This window comes from Octopus bimaculoides, chromosome 4, assembly GCF_046866305.1.
Source record: "Octopus bimaculoides isolate indiv1 chromosome 4, ASM4686630v1, whole genome shotgun sequence".
Lineage (NCBI taxonomy): Eukaryota > Metazoa > Mollusca > Cephalopoda > Octopoda > Octopodidae > Octopus > Octopus bimaculoides.
Window position 1 is genome coordinate 44,241,785 of NC_142931.1, and position 20,083 is coordinate 44,261,867.

At 34.1% G+C, this 20,083-nt stretch overlaps 1 protein-coding gene across 17 annotated transcripts in view; it reads right to left on the bottom strand.

Moving 5' to 3' along the window:
• LOC106873997 (potassium voltage-gated channel protein Shaw) overlaps window positions 1-20,083 on the bottom strand; it is a 526,032-nt gene that overhangs the window by 153,133 nt on the left and 352,816 nt on the right. For all 17 annotated transcript variants that reach the window (XM_014921551.3, XM_014921552.3, XM_014921548.3 and 14 more), the window contains one exon: window positions 18,656-18,785. The gene's annotated coding sequence lies outside the window, so the exon portion shown is untranslated. The remainder of the gene's footprint in view (window positions 1-18,655; window positions 18,786-20,083) is intronic.

Here is a 20,083-nt window from a genome sequence, read left to right on the forward strand (position 1 = left end):
GGCATATGCCAAGTTCTTGAAAAAGAAAAAAAAACCGCATAGATATCGGCGTAGCCAGTTTATGGCTCGTTAGCCAACGTGAAGATCAGCTTAACCTTGCTGATCTGCTGAGAGACAGAAAGTTGTAGATACATAGAAAATACAGCTTAACATACAGAACAATGAGGTTGATATCCCATATTGGCGTTACTTTATCGACTATTAATAATTTTCTTTACTTCCAGTGCATCAGGCAAGGTAACTAATTTAGTATACCAAAAGTATATGTTTGAAACATATAATGAAACCCGGGTTATACTTTAAAATTTCGTCAAAAGGGATGGAATATACTTTGGTATAACAAATATTTTAGGTTTTATGTCGTCTTCAATGTAAAGAGTAATCGTCAACCAAATACAAAATTTGGTGCAAGTTTTATGCAAATTTAGTGCTCGCTTGAAAAACTTTATCTCCTCACTTGCACCAATAATACCTTTTGGAATGAAAAGATCACAATATTTCATATTTCCAGTAAGTATGAAAGTGCATAAATAATTATTAGAAGGTATTACAGTATTGCCGTTGTGGAATTTTGTTCCATTCATATTGAAATTCTGAAGGAAAATCAATAGCACTGTATTATAAGCAAATTATGGAAATATAGAATATAAAGATTCCAAATCTAAACATTAAAACCGAAGAAACTAAAAATAAACAGAAAAACCAAGAGTTCTGCTATAAAACACAAAAAAATCGTGGTTATCAACTTTACTTTTCTTTTAAGAAGCATCTCTTTTTTTTATACACTTTATTGACATTGTTATGCTATGTCCATCAAATTTTAATAATCTCTCACATAACATAACCAAGACTACATCCCATAAGACCGCGGTTACTTCTTCAGAATACGATATTTCAAATTTATATAAATGATAATGTTTTTACACTGAACAGATATGCCATACACCAGGGTTAGGATACTATCCGCATGAATGAGATAATACATTCACAATAACAATTATGGAATACAGAGAAAGAAACACCCTGATAGTTTTGCAACCAGTGGCATATCATTGTTCTTGCTGTCTGTCTCTTGTATGGATACGAAACAATCTATTCTTTCTTGATTCTAGTTACTGTTTACCGCCCTCAGCCTAAATTCTTGATCTGCAGATTTGATTTATCGCCCAGTTTAACATGATCCTTTAGTGCCTATAGCAAGCATTTGGACCGGCTTCCCTATCTAAGAATAATTCGATATCTTGATACGCTACTTCAAATATCTGCAATTCATGAATTGTGGCTTCTCCATAAATTTACTTCACCAATCTTGAAGTTCCTACACGAAAACGTCACGGACGTTGTCCATATTCCGGTGAATAAACCCCAAAGAAATCTTTTCTTTGTACATATTTTCTCTTTTCCGTCCTTCCTAGCTTGTCTTATCTTTCATGCATCGAATTAAAAACTGCTCAATCCTTCTACTCAGAACACTTGGATTATTTACATGGCCGCTATTTCACTACCACCAATCAAAACAATTCAAATATAAAAGTTAATCACATCGACCTTCAGTACCTATATCTCCCTATCGGGAGGAAGGAAGAAATAGAGTATGGATGTTGTTGCTTCTCTCCAGATAGAGGAATTAAAAAGAAAGACAGACGAATTTTAGAAAATATCGATCATAAATCCAAATTTATTTAATGTGGTGGTTTTATTTCTAAAACTCTTTGATATTAAGTTAGGTTGGATAGAATACGATCTGACTGATTTTTTTTACAACACACTCACATTCAGACATGGGCACACACTTATACGCACAAATGATCTTATAAATCACTAATAAACTACGCTGTATAGATTTTAGTCAGCAATACAGACGCACACACATGCACGCACACACACACAGGCATACACACACACAGACATACACACACACAAACATACACACACACGCATGCATGCACACACATACATTTACATGCGCGCGCGCACGCATGTATATCGGCAAATGTAAACACTGTCTTTATATACACAACAGATTTTATATGCAATACAGTTTGAACCAATACAATCTAGAGATATATCTTGTAGTACATTAATAGAAATGATCTAATGTCTCCAAGAGCATTTAGCTTCAAAATGAACTACACCAGGTGAATACAATATACATCACCGTCACCATCACCACAGAACAGAATGTAAGTTTATCTTAGGCAATAATTACAGAAGATTTGAGACCAATTTTAAACAAGATGAATTAATGCGGAGAATTTTAAGTGTTTTGCTTCAGAAACATGTCAATAGGCTTGCGATGGATATGAAATAGCGAAGTGAGAACTAGAAGTCAAAGAACTTATGTATTCGACCATTTCAACGCCAACTAAAATTCATACACAATGAAGAATGTCTTCATTTCCTGTTAAAACGATTTACATGAACTACTGTCACTAATATTGGTCAGCATGTCGAAGTGGGATGATAGTCATGAAGAATAAGTGGTTAATTTTCAAGAAGAAAGAGAACCTTGTTATATGACCATTCAGATTTAAACGTGGCATGTGAGGAGATGCTCGTAAACTTTTCAATAGTATAACATTTTTTTCTTTTGCTCTGATGATAGCGGAGGTGGTGAAGTGATGTAAAAGTTCGCTAAAGATAGCTTAAAAAAAAGAGAAATTCTGACATTATACAGATGCACGTAAAACTAGAGATAAACAAACATGTACAGAGACATAGACTTGAGATCATTACACTTTAAACCGAGGGTAAAAACGAATAAAATAAGAGTGAAAGATGTATTTAAGCAAAAATAAAAATGTACATATACAAACAACTGTGAATCCTAACTGAAGTTCTCGTGCGGAAGCTAGATAATGTCAATAGAGTAAAAGTAACATTTCGGATGTGAAATATAAAAAAGAATCTACTGTTATTAATACTTAGTCTACATGTCGACTTCAAAACGCATTAGATCAACACAAGCAGCTGTGTGAGCAGTGATTAAGCATTTGTAAGAACTGTGAGTACGATATTAATAATTTCTAACATAGACAAGAAAATTAGAGAAAGGAGTTAGTCGATGAAATCGTCTCCCGCACGTGACTGATACTTTATTTTATCGACCTCGAAAAGTTTATCTCGGTGGTATTTTAACTCATAAGTTAAAGAGCCATTATAAAATACAACAAAGCATTTTGTCCAACGCTCGCGACCTGGTTTTGAATTCTGCTTAAATATATTTCACTCCACGTAAATTGCTAATATCTTTGAGAAATGCATAACTATCCACAATATCTATCTTAAATTGAGAAATGACGAGCTTTTTGAAAGAAAAATGCTATGAAAATTAGCAGAAATAAACAGTTACTAAAAAGTATTTTTCTTTAATTATAGAATGATGTAAAGTAAACAGGTTGCCCCACAACCTCACCAAAAGACGAATCTCTGATCTTCGATTCCCGGTTCAAATCATTTCATTTCTCTTTATATGGTGTAGGCTGTCATTGCTCTTGGGGAAGGCAAACCTATCATAGCTTCTTATTGCCTTCCCCCTAGAAATGCGAGGCCTCTCATTTAGGCAAAAAGAAGAAAAAAAAAATCAATCAATCATTAGAATCTGAAAATGAACAATCAAACAAACACTGTACAAAATAAATAAATAAACGAACATAAAACGGAATTTTAAATAATATAAATTTAATTGCTATGTTGTTTTCATAGGAAAACAAATAATAGCATGATTATAGTAATTGTGAATTATAAATTAGTGGCAGTTACTAATATTTATGCTTTGTTAAAGAACCAAAAAATAACGATAATCTTATTTACTGGTGAAGGTTATTATATCAGAGGTGCTAAACATCGATTGAATTGCAGGGACATAAAATAAAACAAAATAATTCAGTGAGAGCCTGTATAGTTAGATGAATAAATACATGGTACAAAATCATCACCTTTAACTAACTCCTGCAGAGTTACAGTAGTTGGGCTGAAAACTGATCAGAATTAGAGGAAAGGTCGACAGTTCACATACTGTTAATGTTCCTGGTTATTGTCTGTGATGAAGATAACCTTTATGGATCGGCCCATTTACCAGTTAATAGACGTGTTCGTTTTTAACATTTACACATGAAATTTACCAGCCCTACAGACTAGTGAAACTGATGAGGTAAATGATCAGTTTTAAACACTTGTTACGTGACGTCTACAAAATTAAAAAAAAATCGTGGGCTAAGTGAACTTTCAGATGGTTCAAGCTTTCAAGAAAGAAACCATTAGGGAAACTTTAGTGTAGGAATTCCGAATCATGGAAGAGCAGAGGTGACGAGAGAAGAAAAAACGGGTATAGGGAGGACATGGGTGGAGCAAGCAGTTGTGCAGGTAGCTAATTCGGAGAAGCCAAGCAAATTCAGAGAAGCCCATAGAAGAGGCAGATAAAGAAGAACCAGCGAGCCTGTGAACTAATGGTTATAGTGTATTAGATAAATTTCAACTCATTGTCGCTGTAAGTAATGAGTGCATTATGTAATTCTTTATCTCAATTATGAATTCAGATCTTTCTTTTCCTTTTGGACCTAGGCAAAGGTAGCAGGATGTTCTAGTATATACGCGCCACGTTCTGCTGACATAAGCTCAATCAATAGGAACTGAAATTTTGTAACAGCTTCTGCAATATGACGCGACGGAAAAGTGAGAGAAGAAAGACTTCTAGTTAAAGAATAATTAATTGGTATTAAAAGCAAATAAGATAACAAATTTCTAATTGGCTTCAGCTGAATTCTTTACGACCCATCCTTAAATGTTGACATCTCTCACGCACAATGTTTTCCCATTTTGACAGAACATATCCTTTTCCCTATTTTTGTCCCTTACAACACAACGTAACTTTAACAGAATTATAAGAAAACCAAGAAGGCATGTAATCGAAATTTAGAATTGGTACAAGTCCACTCATTTTTAAGGAAAGTATATTATATGAAGTCGATCTCAATTCTTAATTTGTACTTAATTTTCCTAACTATAGAAGAATAAAAAGGCAAAGTTTACTGCTGCGGGATTTGAAATAAGAACGTAGAAACTAAATACTGCAAAGCATTTTGCCCGAGGGCTCTAACGATTGTGTTACTCCACAGCTTAAACAGCATATATAACTGACATATATTAATGTCTGTAATGAGTTGTATGTGGCATCTAACACTTAATGTTTATTATCGTTACAATACTAATGGTCTGTCGAAAGTTAGAGTTAAGTACTACAACGATTATAAATTAAAAACTTTGAAGAATGACTGATATTTTGATAATTTGAAGCGATGACAGATTCATTTCGCTCCGACAAGATTAGTTCTCAGAACAACATAATATCAAGTTTATATCGCTATATCATAACTCTGCACCTTAATGGTCCTGTTTGATATATGCAGAAGTTTAAACACTATTAGCCTAGTGACCAATCAAAACGATAGAGTTTCTACTTATGTAAAATTTCAGCTGTTCGTATTTTATCAACAACACTTTGTTGTTATTTAGGGGTCATTTATATACATCTTAATTAGTTCACAGCGATGTGAAAAGATACCGAACAGTAGTTAGAAACAAGGGGAAGGAGTACTGTATAAATGACGAGAATTTCTATTGTCTTGCAGTGTTGGGTTAACGTCCTATGATAACTTGGAGACCGGTGCTTTGGCGATGTCTTCAAATGGTGACACTTTGATCAATTGGCTACAAGGCTGTTAGATATTATTGCTTTTAGACAGTATGATGGGTATACTGGAAATCATGCACATTGTATATATTTCTCTGAGGTTTGTTGATGAGCCATTTATTGAATTTTGTAAAATGTGAAGAGTAAAAAAACAAACGAAGCCGTTCAAGAAATATCTGTATTCTTTTTTTTTAACGTTGATACAAGGTTATATATTAATAAAAAGGGACTACAGTCGACTGAATCGACTTCGATACATCTATTATTTTATCTAAGCAAGATACATGATATTCAACGTCAATCTCGGTGGGATTTAAACTCAGAAACGTGAAGGGACAGAACTAAATACCACGGAGGCATTTCAGCGCACAACGCTCCCCAGTTTCGACTTTCCATTTATTATAGGTCATTAAATTATGTACCAGAATTATATTTGGAACCTTAAACATTAAATTTCTTTTAGATAGGCTTATGTGGATGTAGACATCGCTATTAAATGAAACTTTCACGTCGGTAGAAAGATTAAGCTTTTTTCCTTTCTTCGTGGATAAAATTCTTTAAAGCATGCTCTCAACTCATCAGATGATATAACATTCGGAATGACTGCCTGAGTTTACCTACAATCAGAAGAGAACAAAACTGTGGCAGCATTCATGATGTCAGTGTTACTTTGGGGATTTTGTCAGGTGCAATAGAGAGCTTCAAATGAATGCAAGTCTGAGTAACATTATGTTCTCTCCGTATAATGTCAGCTTGGTTTGCTTTAGAACCTCTGCCTACAAGTGTTCGTTATTAGTATTACACATGGAACTAACGTTAATAGTAGAACTAGCAGACTTGCAATATGTACATCATGCGAACTGAACTACAGCAAATCCAGATGAGACCACTGCAATAGCAATCTACTTGAGTGAACGAACGAGCTAATTAAATTGATCAAAAATGTATTAGCTGTTCCACCAAAATATCATAGAAAATTATTCCTCCTGAGTTAAATGTTACCAATTGCTTGATCATTGTTAAAACGTTTTCTTTTATCTGAAGACAACAAGAGTGATTCATTTTGGTGGATTTTCCAATTGTTTAATAGCTCAACTAAGAGCTGCAGTTCTTATTGAATCTGGTAGTACATAGTTTTTAAGATCATTTCCAACTATAGATTGTACAGTATTTTTTTAATGACGATTTGTAGTTGGTTGTGCATGGCAAAGTTAAGCTATAGGTGTAGGATAATTTTTTACTCTTTTTCTGCACGATACTGTATGACTTTTGTCATGTTGATTTGGTGATTATGCCACTGCTGCTGTGAATTGCATGATGAAGAAGCTTAGGAAATTTTAGAAAAGTAGTTCATCATCTTTATTGAAAAACGTGAAACTGCAGCCTCTCCAACGGTACTGCTACAACCTGCATAAGCTCCAGAGACACAGCTTCTCTGGGAAGCAAGCAAATATTTTGACGTCCTAGAATGAGGTACATCTCTGACAGGAGCTGCCAGAAATTTATGTACACTACCAAACTTCTGCATCTAAAAGTCGAACCATTTTACAAACCTGTCTGTAAGCAAAAATGGTTCCTCAGTATAATCCGGAAAAAAAGACATGAGAAAATATATGTTGCTTACGTGTCAACATGTGTGGTTCAGGGACCGTAATTCTGGAATTTACTGTCCTAGATACTTTCCCGTTATGTCAATAGTGATGTGTGACGTGTATTCAGGTCAACATTATATAAGTTGTTTCACAAATTTAAATTAGTGATAGGTGCGTATATTGTCTACGTATAAGATAACAAGTTCATGAAAAAGCCTGTCTGTATATCTAAATATACGAATCAACATAATTTTGGATATCTGTTAGCCTCATGCTAGAGGCAGGTGTGGGAGTAGAGACGTTAGATCATGGTCATATATTCATATAGTTATGGTCATATATTCATATAGTTATGCTCAAAAAGTTAGAAACATTAGAAAGTTAAAGTGAATTATAAGAAACAGAAAATGAAAGAGCAAGGGAAAAAACTTGATGGTATCCTTCTTGTGGAAGGATTTCATTTATAGCAGAGCGGCTCTCTAAGATGGTGTATGATCCAGAAGTTGAGCTCTCCAAGTGATCAGAATGGATTTGTCCGCAAGTGAACCTCTCGTAAAGATTTCATTTCGAGAGTTAAGGCAGTCCCTGGAGATATTAAAGCAATGTAAAATTTGTGCTTTTTTTTTGTTAGATAGAGCAGGCGCTTAGTTTCGTTTATATAGGCTTTTGGTTCTTCTCATACTCTACTAGTTATTTCAGTCTTTCCTTCATGGCCTGCCAAATGTATTGGATGTCTGGTTGTCTGGATGCTTCAAACGCAATATATATATATATATATATATATATATATATATATATATATATATATATATATTGCTCTAAAATCTTCACTTCTTATATGTCATCATCCATGCGTATCTAAAATTTTTCCTTCACACACACATACGTACACACACAAACACACACACACATGCACACACACACACACACACGCGCACACACACACACGCACACACACACACACACACACACACACACACACAAACACATGTACGAAGAGAGAAAAGCAGAAGAGACGGCTAAATAATAACCGGCGTAAGGAATGTATTTATATGTTGTGTATACAAAAGATACAATGTAATTAAATCTCATCTTTACAGTTGTTTCGGATAATCGGTGACTGGTTGCTAAAACGATTTATATTATGCAATGACCTCGGAAAGCACTCCATAAATTTAATGAAAATTATAGCCTTTCAATCTCTTTTCGAAAATAGCATTAAAATAATTAACTTTTTAGCAGTCACTCTAATATTAAACTCAGGTTTATATTATTCCTGTCATAAACCTTATGAATCCGTACATCATATTAATATGCAATACAATCACCTTAGATCTGTTTTAAAGTGTCGTCATAATTATTTCCATTAGGATGTCTACCTTCTCTACTAACGTGGATATTTTCAACAATCATGTTCCCTAGTAAACCGAGCTCTCCTTGTGGCATTTCCGAGAAAAATTTCCTAATAAAGCCAAAAACGAAACTAGAAAGTATAACGGAGAATGTGAAGTGTACTATTAGCATTAATAACACAAACACTGTGGATAATACTTCTACTAGAGAAGGTAGCATAAACATTTGTAATAATAGCAATTGCATGCGTAGTGAGAATACCATTATGACAACAATAATCTTACATGTACCCCATATGAATAATAATAACAACAACAACAAACTAACAATAATAATATCGATCTTGACGCGACAAATAGTTTATCGCGAGTACCCTGCGATAAGAGAGGCTTAGAGCAACCTAATTCCCTGGCAACTTATACCCACCACCTCAAAGCTGAGAGTATTCTTTACTACATCTCTTGGTCATACCGTGCCTGTAATTTATATGCCATGAGTCCCTTGGAATAATAAGTGCGAATGAAGATTTCCTCCTTAATCGCTTCTCTGACGTAATTACCGCATGTCCTCATCATTATTACATTCTTTTTTCTTATTAGTATAAATCATTAAGTTCTGACCGAACTAGTTCAGTCTTTTTATTCTCTTCTTTAAGCCCTTGACTTTATTACACTTCTTCCTTAACCATCGTTAGTTATATTTCGCTACACTTAGAGATATTCTCATCGTCTGCACATTCCACTGGTGTTTTTCTAATTTTCTCTCTCTGTTACTAGTGCGTCGCCTTTCTCCTGCCTCACTTTTCTCCCTTTCGTATAACCGATTTTTACACTCGACGCGGCTGACATCCTTATCCTGTTAGCGTTTTGCAATTTCTTTTTTCTTCTTACCCATCCCCGGTCTACTATGATTTATGCACTTCTTTTGGAAATAGCCGACCCAACCTGATCTTTCTCACTCTTAATATTTATAGCTATCGAGTTTCCTTTTATCTTGCCTGCCTAGCCTCTTTATCACTCTTAATCTAATAGCCAATGTTTACTTCTAGTGTCGATAGCTGGCTTCTTACAGCTGATTCACACTCACCTACTCCACCTTTCCTCTTCTCGTCCTTCCCTATCATTATACATATCACAATAACCCCTCCTCTAATTTCTATCATTCTATTTTTATTGAAATTATATGTATTTATAAACAATACTCTCCCTCTCCCCTCTCTCTTTCTCTGCTAATCCATTTGCTCGTGTCTTCTGGTGAAGATATTGTGATTTGTTGCACAGAGTCTATAAAAATCCTTGCTAGTTGTTACATCTAAAATATTAATTCAATATTAGTCTTCATTGCATAATGTACTTGTTTTTAATATCCATTAACGATTATCCGAAACAGTTGTAAAGACACGGATTCTTCTACTTCCGGTGACTGTACCTCCTTTACGTTACCATTTTATTACCAATTCTTTCTATATATATATATATATGAATAGTTAATATATATATATATGTGTGTGTGTGTGTGTGTGTGTGTGTGTGTGCGTTCAAAAAGCGCATAATACAAATACAACTAAGCACAAACAAACAGGACAAAAGAAAAGATATACAGAAGAGAGCCAGATCCTCTTCAGTTATCGCCTTTATCCAAAGGATATATATATATATATATATATATATATATATATATATATATATATATATGTGTGTGTGTGTGTGTGTGTGTGTGTGTGTGTGTGTGTGTGTGTGTGTGTATAAGCACACGCACACACATACACACACGTATACGCACATATATTACGTTAATTTCCAATTACAAACCTCAACATATATGTGTGTGTGTGTACGTGTGCGTGTGTATGTATGTATGTATCTATCTATCTATCTACACACACACATATACACACATACATGCTTACATACATGCATACATACATACGTACGTATATACATGCATACATACATATTTCCGATATATATATATATATATATATATATATATATATATATATATATATATATATATATATCGGAAATACAGTTAGTTTACTTATTTCGTCCATGGTTCAGAGGAGAGGTGTCATGATATTTTTATGTGGTAAATATTGAATTTCTTAACAAATGAAGTTGGTTACATCTTGTATATCCTGCAGCTATAAAATACTTTACATAGTCATCAATATTTTTGTTTTCAATGATGTTATTGAGATAATTACTAATTGGCATTAGCAATTTCTTTAAATTTGAATTTGGCGCCATTTCGGCAAAAATGTTATTGTTTGGACTTTGCTTCTGTTTTTGTAATGGTATCGAAAAAATATATTGGAAAACGGTTAAATTTAAAGTAGTCATTTGTATTGTTTGTATATGTAGTTGCTGTTATTTCTTTATGGTTTGTAATTTATAAATTAGTGGAAGTTATGGGAGAAAACCTACGCAAAATTCATATAAAGAGTTGCTTAGGTACCAATTACATGGAAGGAAACTATCTTTTGATGATTGTTGTTATTTTCTTGTCAACGTTAAGAACAACAATCGAAATAAGCAGTGGGAGTGGATACAACCTGGCTAAAATCATTAAAAACACCTTAGTATGTAGTTAAGAAAATTCACTTTGCAACCACGTAATTTTAGGTTCATTCTCACAGGGTTACATCACGGGTAAATGTTATTTACTATAGTCTCGGGCCAACTGATGCTTTGTGCGTGAATTTGTTGCACGGAAATTGTTTGGAAGCTTGGTTAAGTGTGTATTGTAAATGTATATATATATATATATATATATATATATATATTTGCATGTGTGTGTGCGCGTGTTTGTGTACGACCCCATAAGCTAGCGGTTCAGCAAAATGGAATGATAGTACAAGTACTGGAGTCATTTTCTCCTAACTAACTGTACAAGGTGTTACTTCTGCATTGCTGCCGTCCAATGACTGAAACAAGCATAAGAGTGCACACACACACACACACACACACACACACACACACACACACACAGGTATACTCGTATATATATTTGAATACTGCATGTGTGTACGGATGCATTTCTGAAATATCTACGTTATATATAAGCAAATATATCTAAAGAAGAATAACCTAATGTCAGCTTAGCTCCCTTACGCTCTTTTTCTTTCTTTCTCAATGCATAGACACATACACACATACACATACATTCGAGAGAAGATACTGGTATAGCTATTAAATATTCATTAAACTTTATCAGTATTAGATAAGTCTATATCAACATATACAAAAAAAGTGTTCTTTGAATGAATGAATGAAACATTACTTGTTCGGATAATAATACGCATAACTATGAACATATAAAGATACAAATAATGCCTGTGATATACCAACATATCGCGAAGTGGAATAAAGTAAAAAGAAACAAAACTCACCGAAATGAAGATTATTTTATCAATGAGATACTCAATGAAATTTGTAATCCGTTAAATGTTTTCGCTGGTATATTATCTTATTGATTTGTTATTCGCACAATGATATATATATATATATATATATATATATATATATATATATATATATATATATATATATATCACAGGGAAAGCAGAGAATACCTTGTCACAAATTTGGCATTTGGCATAAACATATGAACTGATTTAAACTGAGACCAAAAAAATGAGCATTCTCAGACAACTGTAAAATATGATAGTTGCTTTGTAGAGTTGAGAATCAAGCGAAGAGAAATAGCTGACCCTCATGTGATGGAGCAACCCCGCCAAAGGAAAACAGATAGATAGATGGTAGATGTAGGGAAAGAGTAACGTGTGTTTGTGCTGTTGTAGTTTTGAATAATGGGACATTATGATAGCGTTTGCAATGATTGGTTTTGATAGAGGCAATACTTTTTTAAGGAATCGAAATCGTTGGAACTTTGACGAATGAAATAAGATTTATGCATGCATTTGTATATGCAATTGTGTGTGTATATATGTGTGTGTGTGAGTATGTACACGCACACATAAGTAAACTTAAAGCTTGCAGGATTCTGTTGTTCTAAGAAGAATGTATTTAAAACTGATTTTTCAACTTTGCACTAGAAACATGTTGCACGAAATCAATATCATAGGGGTTTCTTCGCAAAAGATCAAGATATATACCGATTGCAACGTCAATGAATATCGTTTAAGATATTCGTTATATTCTTATGTGATGGCTGCTTGTCCACGATTATTTTTAATCAGCAGCAACAGTGGGCATTCATGCTTCCACTAGAAAGATTTTTGTCTGGATAAAGGAGTCTTGTCTATGTATTTAGTGTGTATTTGTGTAAGTGTGGGAGAATATGTAAGGGAGAGAGAGAGAGAGAGAGAGAGAGAGAGAGAGAAGGAAAAGAGAAAGAATTTGTGTTCATAAGAGGAATGTTGCGAAAGGTAAAGGATGAGGCAAAAAAAAGCATATACGTACATCGTTATTAAAGTATCTTAAAGGCAAAAGGCAAACAGAAATACACATACAATCATTTATACCAACACACACAAAGAGAGAGAGGCAGACAGACTGAAAGAGAGAGAGATGAGCAGAGAGAGAGAGAGAGAGAAGGAGAGAGACAGGAAGACATATGAAGAGGGGAATAGATAGAGATAGGGTAAGAGCTTATTTTTATTAAAACTGAAAATTTCTTGATGTTCATCTTCATAAAATCAAACAGTTAAAACACAATCCTTTATTCTGACTCTTTCAAGGAAGGGTTGAGATTCTTTTTGTTTTTATAAGAATATAACTATTTTTCTAATAATTCAACTCTAATATGTAGAAGACTTACACACTTTTAGTCTGAAAGATCGGTGGTGTTAAATTTTTTCGGCTTGAAAGTATATCACATTCTAATTGGTATCACTTCGATCTAATCCAGCGTAATTATTGTTTTGTTTTTTTCGTTTCTTTTAAGTTTAATAATCCAAGTATTGAAGAGTAAGGAGTAAAAGCATAGATTGTCTTGGGGCATTCGTTTCGGTCCTCTGCACTCTGAGATAAAATGCCATCGAAATCAACTTTGACTTAATACTTCTGAGATCGATAAGTAAAGTACCACTCACATACCGAGATCGATTATTCTGTTTATTTCTCGCTTTTTCTTTCTATCTGAATCTCTCTGTGGAAGAAATTGACTGTGGTCAAAACTAGAGAAGGATGGGCTCCCTCAAATTTGATAACGTCCAAGATGTCGCATGCCGTGACAGCGACCTACGACTCCATCAGGAGTTTACGGCCCTAGTCTAAACCGTTCGGAAATTCAAGTTCTGTTTCCCTTCCTTATGGACAATCATTCTTGCTCTCCTTCTCTTGAAGTCAACAAAGTTGATTTCCCGTTAATGGATACTTCTAGTATGTAGTAGTCGTGATGAATCTCCATCGTTTCACAGTGAGAGTTCAAGTGTTCAATTAGTTGAATTATCTGCGCTTGAATGGAAGCGTAAGTGGCGGAGCATTCTACAGACACGTATGCCTTTATAAAGTGATTCTCAGGCAAAATCAGTGTGACTCACTGTAGTACAAGGTTGTACTTTTTAAATTACTGGTAAAAATCCATCCGACAGACTTCTATACAGTTTCCGTCTATCCACTTTCACTCAAAAGTTATGAGTCAACCCGATGCCATAGAAAATTATGCACGATACCACACCATGGGAATGGAACCGTGACCTAATGTTTGCAAAACAAATTCTTAACCATTCTGCTATGCTATACGTACACACGCATTGCATCAGCGGTTTGTATAAATAGGGCTACATCTTCCTATGTAATATGTTCTAATTTGTGACATCAGGATGTGATTGAGGGAAATTTACTTACTATAACTAACTGGTTGGGTATCCACGCAGAAGTCTTCACTGATTAACTCCAGGTAAACTTTGTTATTTTTCAGTCGTTGTCGAACGAAACTACAATATAAAATCCTGTCGTTTCTAATACTGATAGAATAATTTATCAGAATGTTAAACTTCGTTTTTGACTTCATGAGCTCACACAGATAGTAAAATATACATTCCACATATTTGTGGCATCGTAGATGATAATAGTGTTCAACTGGTGCTAACTTAATCGACCCCGAAGGGATAAAAGACACAGTCGACCCTTTAATTATTAAGTTCATAAATGCTTAGACTAAAGGCCTTATCATAGCAAATTTCGTGCTTCTACGCACTGAGTTCGTAGTCTTGGGTTTTCATCTTTTGCAGGGTCGAAGCGATATTCCGAATACCAGAATATGCCAGGATAGATTTTATCGACTATGTGCTCCTGAGATATTTGCAGCCTTATTAAAACATGAAGAATCAGCAATATATATTATTCTCTAATTCTCTAAATGTTCTCAGATTTTAAAATGCCACTGTTTACCAAAACATCGTTTGTCTTTAACTAATTGACCGTTCTCATAAACTGTGCAGTGTTGTCGATATGCTCCAGAGGTGTATAGAAATATTTGAAAGAATTACTGCAAACGAAAGTTAATTGAGCTGATAGCGTTCAGCAAAGGAAGGGTACAAGCAATCATTTAGATGGCTGGCACTCAGAAATAAGTCAGATGTCAATTAGCATTTATATATAAAAAATAACAGCTGTTAAGCTCTAAAAATCCACGATAACACACAAAGGAAATAAATGACTGTTGAAAAGCAAAAAATTTCTTTCTTGAAACAAGTTTATCATATTTACGCCATTAATGACTTTGGAAATGACACGAATATCACAATTTCCTATTTTCTTCCTTTCAAAACTGCAGGGCGTTTATGACTGATGAACAACATGCTATGTTAAATAAGGGCTTAAAACTGAAAAAAAAAAAAATACAATGTTCACTTTTCTACTTGGTAAATTGTAAATAAAATGTTAGCGTTAAAGTGAATTTTCTCACGTCGACAGTAACTATTTTTAGGTAATTTCACAGAGAAAACCATATATATATAGGGTATTCCTTCTTAGTCAGAGGTGACTCAATGACGTCAACAGAGGTCATAGGTCTTATTACATAAGTTCGTCTAGCGTTAACTGCACATTGAATTCTTTGTTCTAGTGAGCTTCAGAAAATTTTAGGTTATCCGACTTTTAGGGTAATGTTAAATAAATAAGTAGTTTTTGAGGGAAGTGGTATTAGTAGCGTTGGTGGCGATTAGAAATCACAGAAGTAGCAGTTTGAATAAATATATTGAGCTGTGCCTGTAGAAAACCATTGACAATTCTATCTATTTCTTTTTATAACTTTTAAATTGATTTCCTATTAATACATCGCTTAAAAGTTTCTTTTAACTCAATCTGTTATATCAATAATAAAAAGGAAAATATAAAATACTATAAAACTTCAAATGCAAAAGTAAATATACAAATCTGGAAGGCTGATGATAAATCTGTGACAGAGCTTTTGGTATTCATTCCAAAACTTATCACTTCAGATTTTGATATCAGTTCTCTGAGGAAAAGCCAGTAACCCACTCATAAGAATCAGGTTTATACAAAAACATCCACAAAACCACATAAAAACAGAATGTTCCCTACTACAAACACACGCCTTCTTTACTACGAAATCACTCCTCCCTTTCTGTTCTGCAAGATAACCAAAACGACTGCGACTATTATAAATATTGGCTACCAATATTTATCGATAGAAGGGCGGATAATGGAGCAGCAGAAATACAAGCGAGCTGGGTTAAATGCCTTACAATATTTAGTTACGTCTCTTTAGAATCCTGAGTTTAAATGTCGCAGTGGCTGCCGTTGCTTTGTTGCCTTTCGAGGATCAATAAAATAAATATTAATTATTTGTGATGCACTAGTTACAAACATACCCTTGTAACTCTTTCAGTATATCAGCAATACAGTGAATCAGAAACTGGTCCACTAAATCAGAAAATTGAATAATTAGTTTTGTTATAAAATAAGTAACGAAGTCGATTAGCTACTCTTCTCTCTAGAATTTGTAGCCCTGTGACAATGTAATAATTCAATATTTATCCATCAAAGTAACTCCAGATAAACCGAAACTACAATGCGGTTCCAATCCCTGCTTGAATCAGTTTCACTTTAATTCCGCTAATAATGCTCTTGGTAAAGGCAAAAACATCATGATCTTTATTTCCTTATCCCAAGAATATGGGTGAAAAGAAACTAATATTTAATCACCGGTGAAGTATTATGTACCATAAAGTAAGGGATATGTAGTTTCCCGTTAAGTAAAGATTGCGACACAGTTTCATTTCTTGATTGAAGCCATATCTTTTCAATACTGATGTAAACATAGCTGCAAGTTTAAGAAAGTCCCTTGACCGCTGCGTAGTTTTGGATTCAATCTCACTGAACAGCACATTTGACAAATGTTGTTTTTCATAGCATCGGGTCAACCAAATCTTTGTGAGAGAAAGTTAGTTGAAATTTTATGGAATCCCATCAGAGTTAATGTTCCTTTTCTTGTAACGTTGACTTAATTCATCGCTCGGTTTAACTCTCCCATCTGCTACTTGTGTGACTTTAATATAGCTGTCTCTGCAAGCATTCTGGCAAGGTTTATGTCTGAAAATTATTTCCTTTTCTTCTCCCACTCATTGAGGACCCGAAAAGTGTAACAGGGCCATGTCCTTTCTCCGACTAAGCCATATAAAAGCAGCCAATGATTCCCAAAATTTGTTTCAGAGTACTATTCTGTAACATGAGTTTTTTATATTTAAAACTGATATATATATATATATATATATATATATATATATATATATATATAATTAAATTTAACTACTGCCAGTGAGCGACAACAAGAGGTAGATTTTTATGTTACAATCCTATTTCTTTGAATGCATACTTGTGTCTAAGAACCTTTGAATTGAACATACAATTAACGTTTCTCTAGCAAAAATGAGTCGTACATAAAAACATTGATAGTGAACAAGCGATCTATAAGATCACTTTGAAAGCGTTGAATCCTCAATTCTTGTAACAATATTAGACTGGGAAAAAACCCTCACTCATGTAAAACCTGAGGCTCGATCAGATTTTGATTGTCTCAACCTATATTGGGTCACTGGGAGGTTAAGTTTTTCTCTTTGATCAGTAGATGCAGTTCAATGCATATCTCATTCACAGTAACCAATTTCACGCATATAAAGTATTTTGAACCACAAATGGGCCGTTCAAAAGTGCTCGTGGTCGCAGCGGCAGTCGGGGGTAACCCACATCTCTGCGATGAGGAAATATCGGCACGTCGGCAGCTTTCTGATTCGATGAAGGCACGTGTTTATCATAGACTGTATTAGTTACAACTCAATTCGTCCACACGACAACTTCCCACGTTGCTGCTTTTTAAGAAATGCTACCGGTGTTTAAAATGGTCATAATCAGACAAGAGGCAACTTCCACTAGATGCCTAAGAAGCCCATTGAAAAAGCTACTGGTTATGGTGATAATCGTTTTCAAATATAAGTCACGTGTTAGTTTCCTTAACGTTTATATTATTTATAAATGAAAAGAAAGTATCTAAGCTACTATGATTAAATTCGTCGTTGAACTTATCAATGAAAGATTACTGGCGACGGCTTTTAAACCAAGTTTATTTGAGAGACAATGACTCAAGCAACTTATCCGGTAAATTGTCAAACATTGAAGAATGTAGATTAACCCCAACCAGTCGAGCTCATTATCCAGTTGATTAAATAGATTTATTTCTAACGTTTGTTTGTTAAGTTTGGTAAAGTTAACATGTTCACAATATAAATTATACCTTTTTCTAAATTTTAATGTTTCTTGCCTATTCAATAACAGCACACATACATTATTGGCAAACGCCATGAGCACATACTGTTAAGAATACTAGTCAAGAGCGCAATTAGTAATATATAGTGAATCTATGAATCAAGTTTTATGATTTAGGCTAATTAGTTTAAGACACTAACAATATAGTGTTATATTACAATAGAATCCAGGTTGATTTCTAATGTGATTTCTGTAATAATAATAAAAAAAAATGTCTCCATAAAGAAATATAGAAGCAATAAACTGTTTAAAATGTTACTTACATTACTAAAGTCGAAACCATGAAGGTAGACCTTAAAAAAATGAACCGGTTTTTCCTATAAGAAGTAGACAGCATCATTTTAAAATCGAATTTTCTTCGTTAATTCTCGTTTTTGTTATCGAAGTTATATCCTGAAAAAAAAAAAAAAGATGAAGATATGAAAACATTAGCGGTCAAATAGAAAGTGCTTTATAACTTTATTTATTTTGGAGCGGAAATGGAACAATGGAACTTTTTCTTGGGGCATTAATGATGAAAATAATAAAATTATTTCAACTGAAAATCGAAACCGAATAGTGATCTTTGCCAGAAATTACCAGTTGTTTTGGCTGCTTACTGCATGTAAAGTTTCATCAGGTAAAATATAAAAACAAAACGTTCCACTGAATTCACATTCTCTGGGGTTAAGCAGAATAAAATATATCCATCTGGTGGTAAACAAAACTGTTTGAATAACAGGGAAATGAATTTGCTACATTTTTTTTTACTTTATCATATGCTAACGCTAGGGCTGTCAATCTCACAGTTTAGCAAAACATATATGTGAGCTTTTCTTTAAATATTCAATATAGAAAAACTAAAAGAAAGAAATAGCATTTAATATGTTTATATAGTTAAATACAATAGGTTCCATTTAAAATTATAAAGGATTATTATTAAGGTTTCGAGCTGGTGGAATCGTTAGCTCACCAGCCAAAAGGCTTAGCGGTGTTTTGTCTCTCTTTACGTTCTGACTTCTACCAAAGTCAACTTTGTTTTTCATCTTTTTTTGTGATGAAATAAAGTATCAGCTAGGCGCAGGGGTCGATGTAATCGACTAGCCACCTCCTCCAAAATTTCTAGCCCTGTGTCTATAGCAGAAAGAATTGTTATTAGCTAAGACAGAAACGTTTGCATACCAGGCAAAATGACTGACGATTGTGACGGTATTGATAGTAATAACGACGGTGACGATGATAATAATAATTGTTTCTACTATAGGTACAATTCCAGCAGTTGTAGGAGAAGGGTGGCAATCGATTACATCGACCTCAGTACTAGACTGGTACTTTATCTTATCGACCCTGAAAGGATGGAAGGTGAAGTTGACTTCGACAGGATTTGAAATTAGAACGTAAAGACCCAGAATATATGCCGTTAAGCATTTTGTCCATGCTAGCAATTCTACCAGTTCACCGCCTTATGAATAATAGTTTCAAATTTTAGCACAAGGCCAGCAATTTCGGAAGAGGTGAGTCAATGACATCGACCCCCAGTGTTCTTATTTTATCGACTCCGAAAGGATGAAAGGTAAATTCAACATCGGCGGAATTTGAACACAGAACGGAAAGACGGACGAAATACTGCTAAGAATTTTTTCCGGCGGGCTAACGAATCTACCAGCTCAACACCTTCACCTTTATGAATAATATTTCCTGCTATTAATACA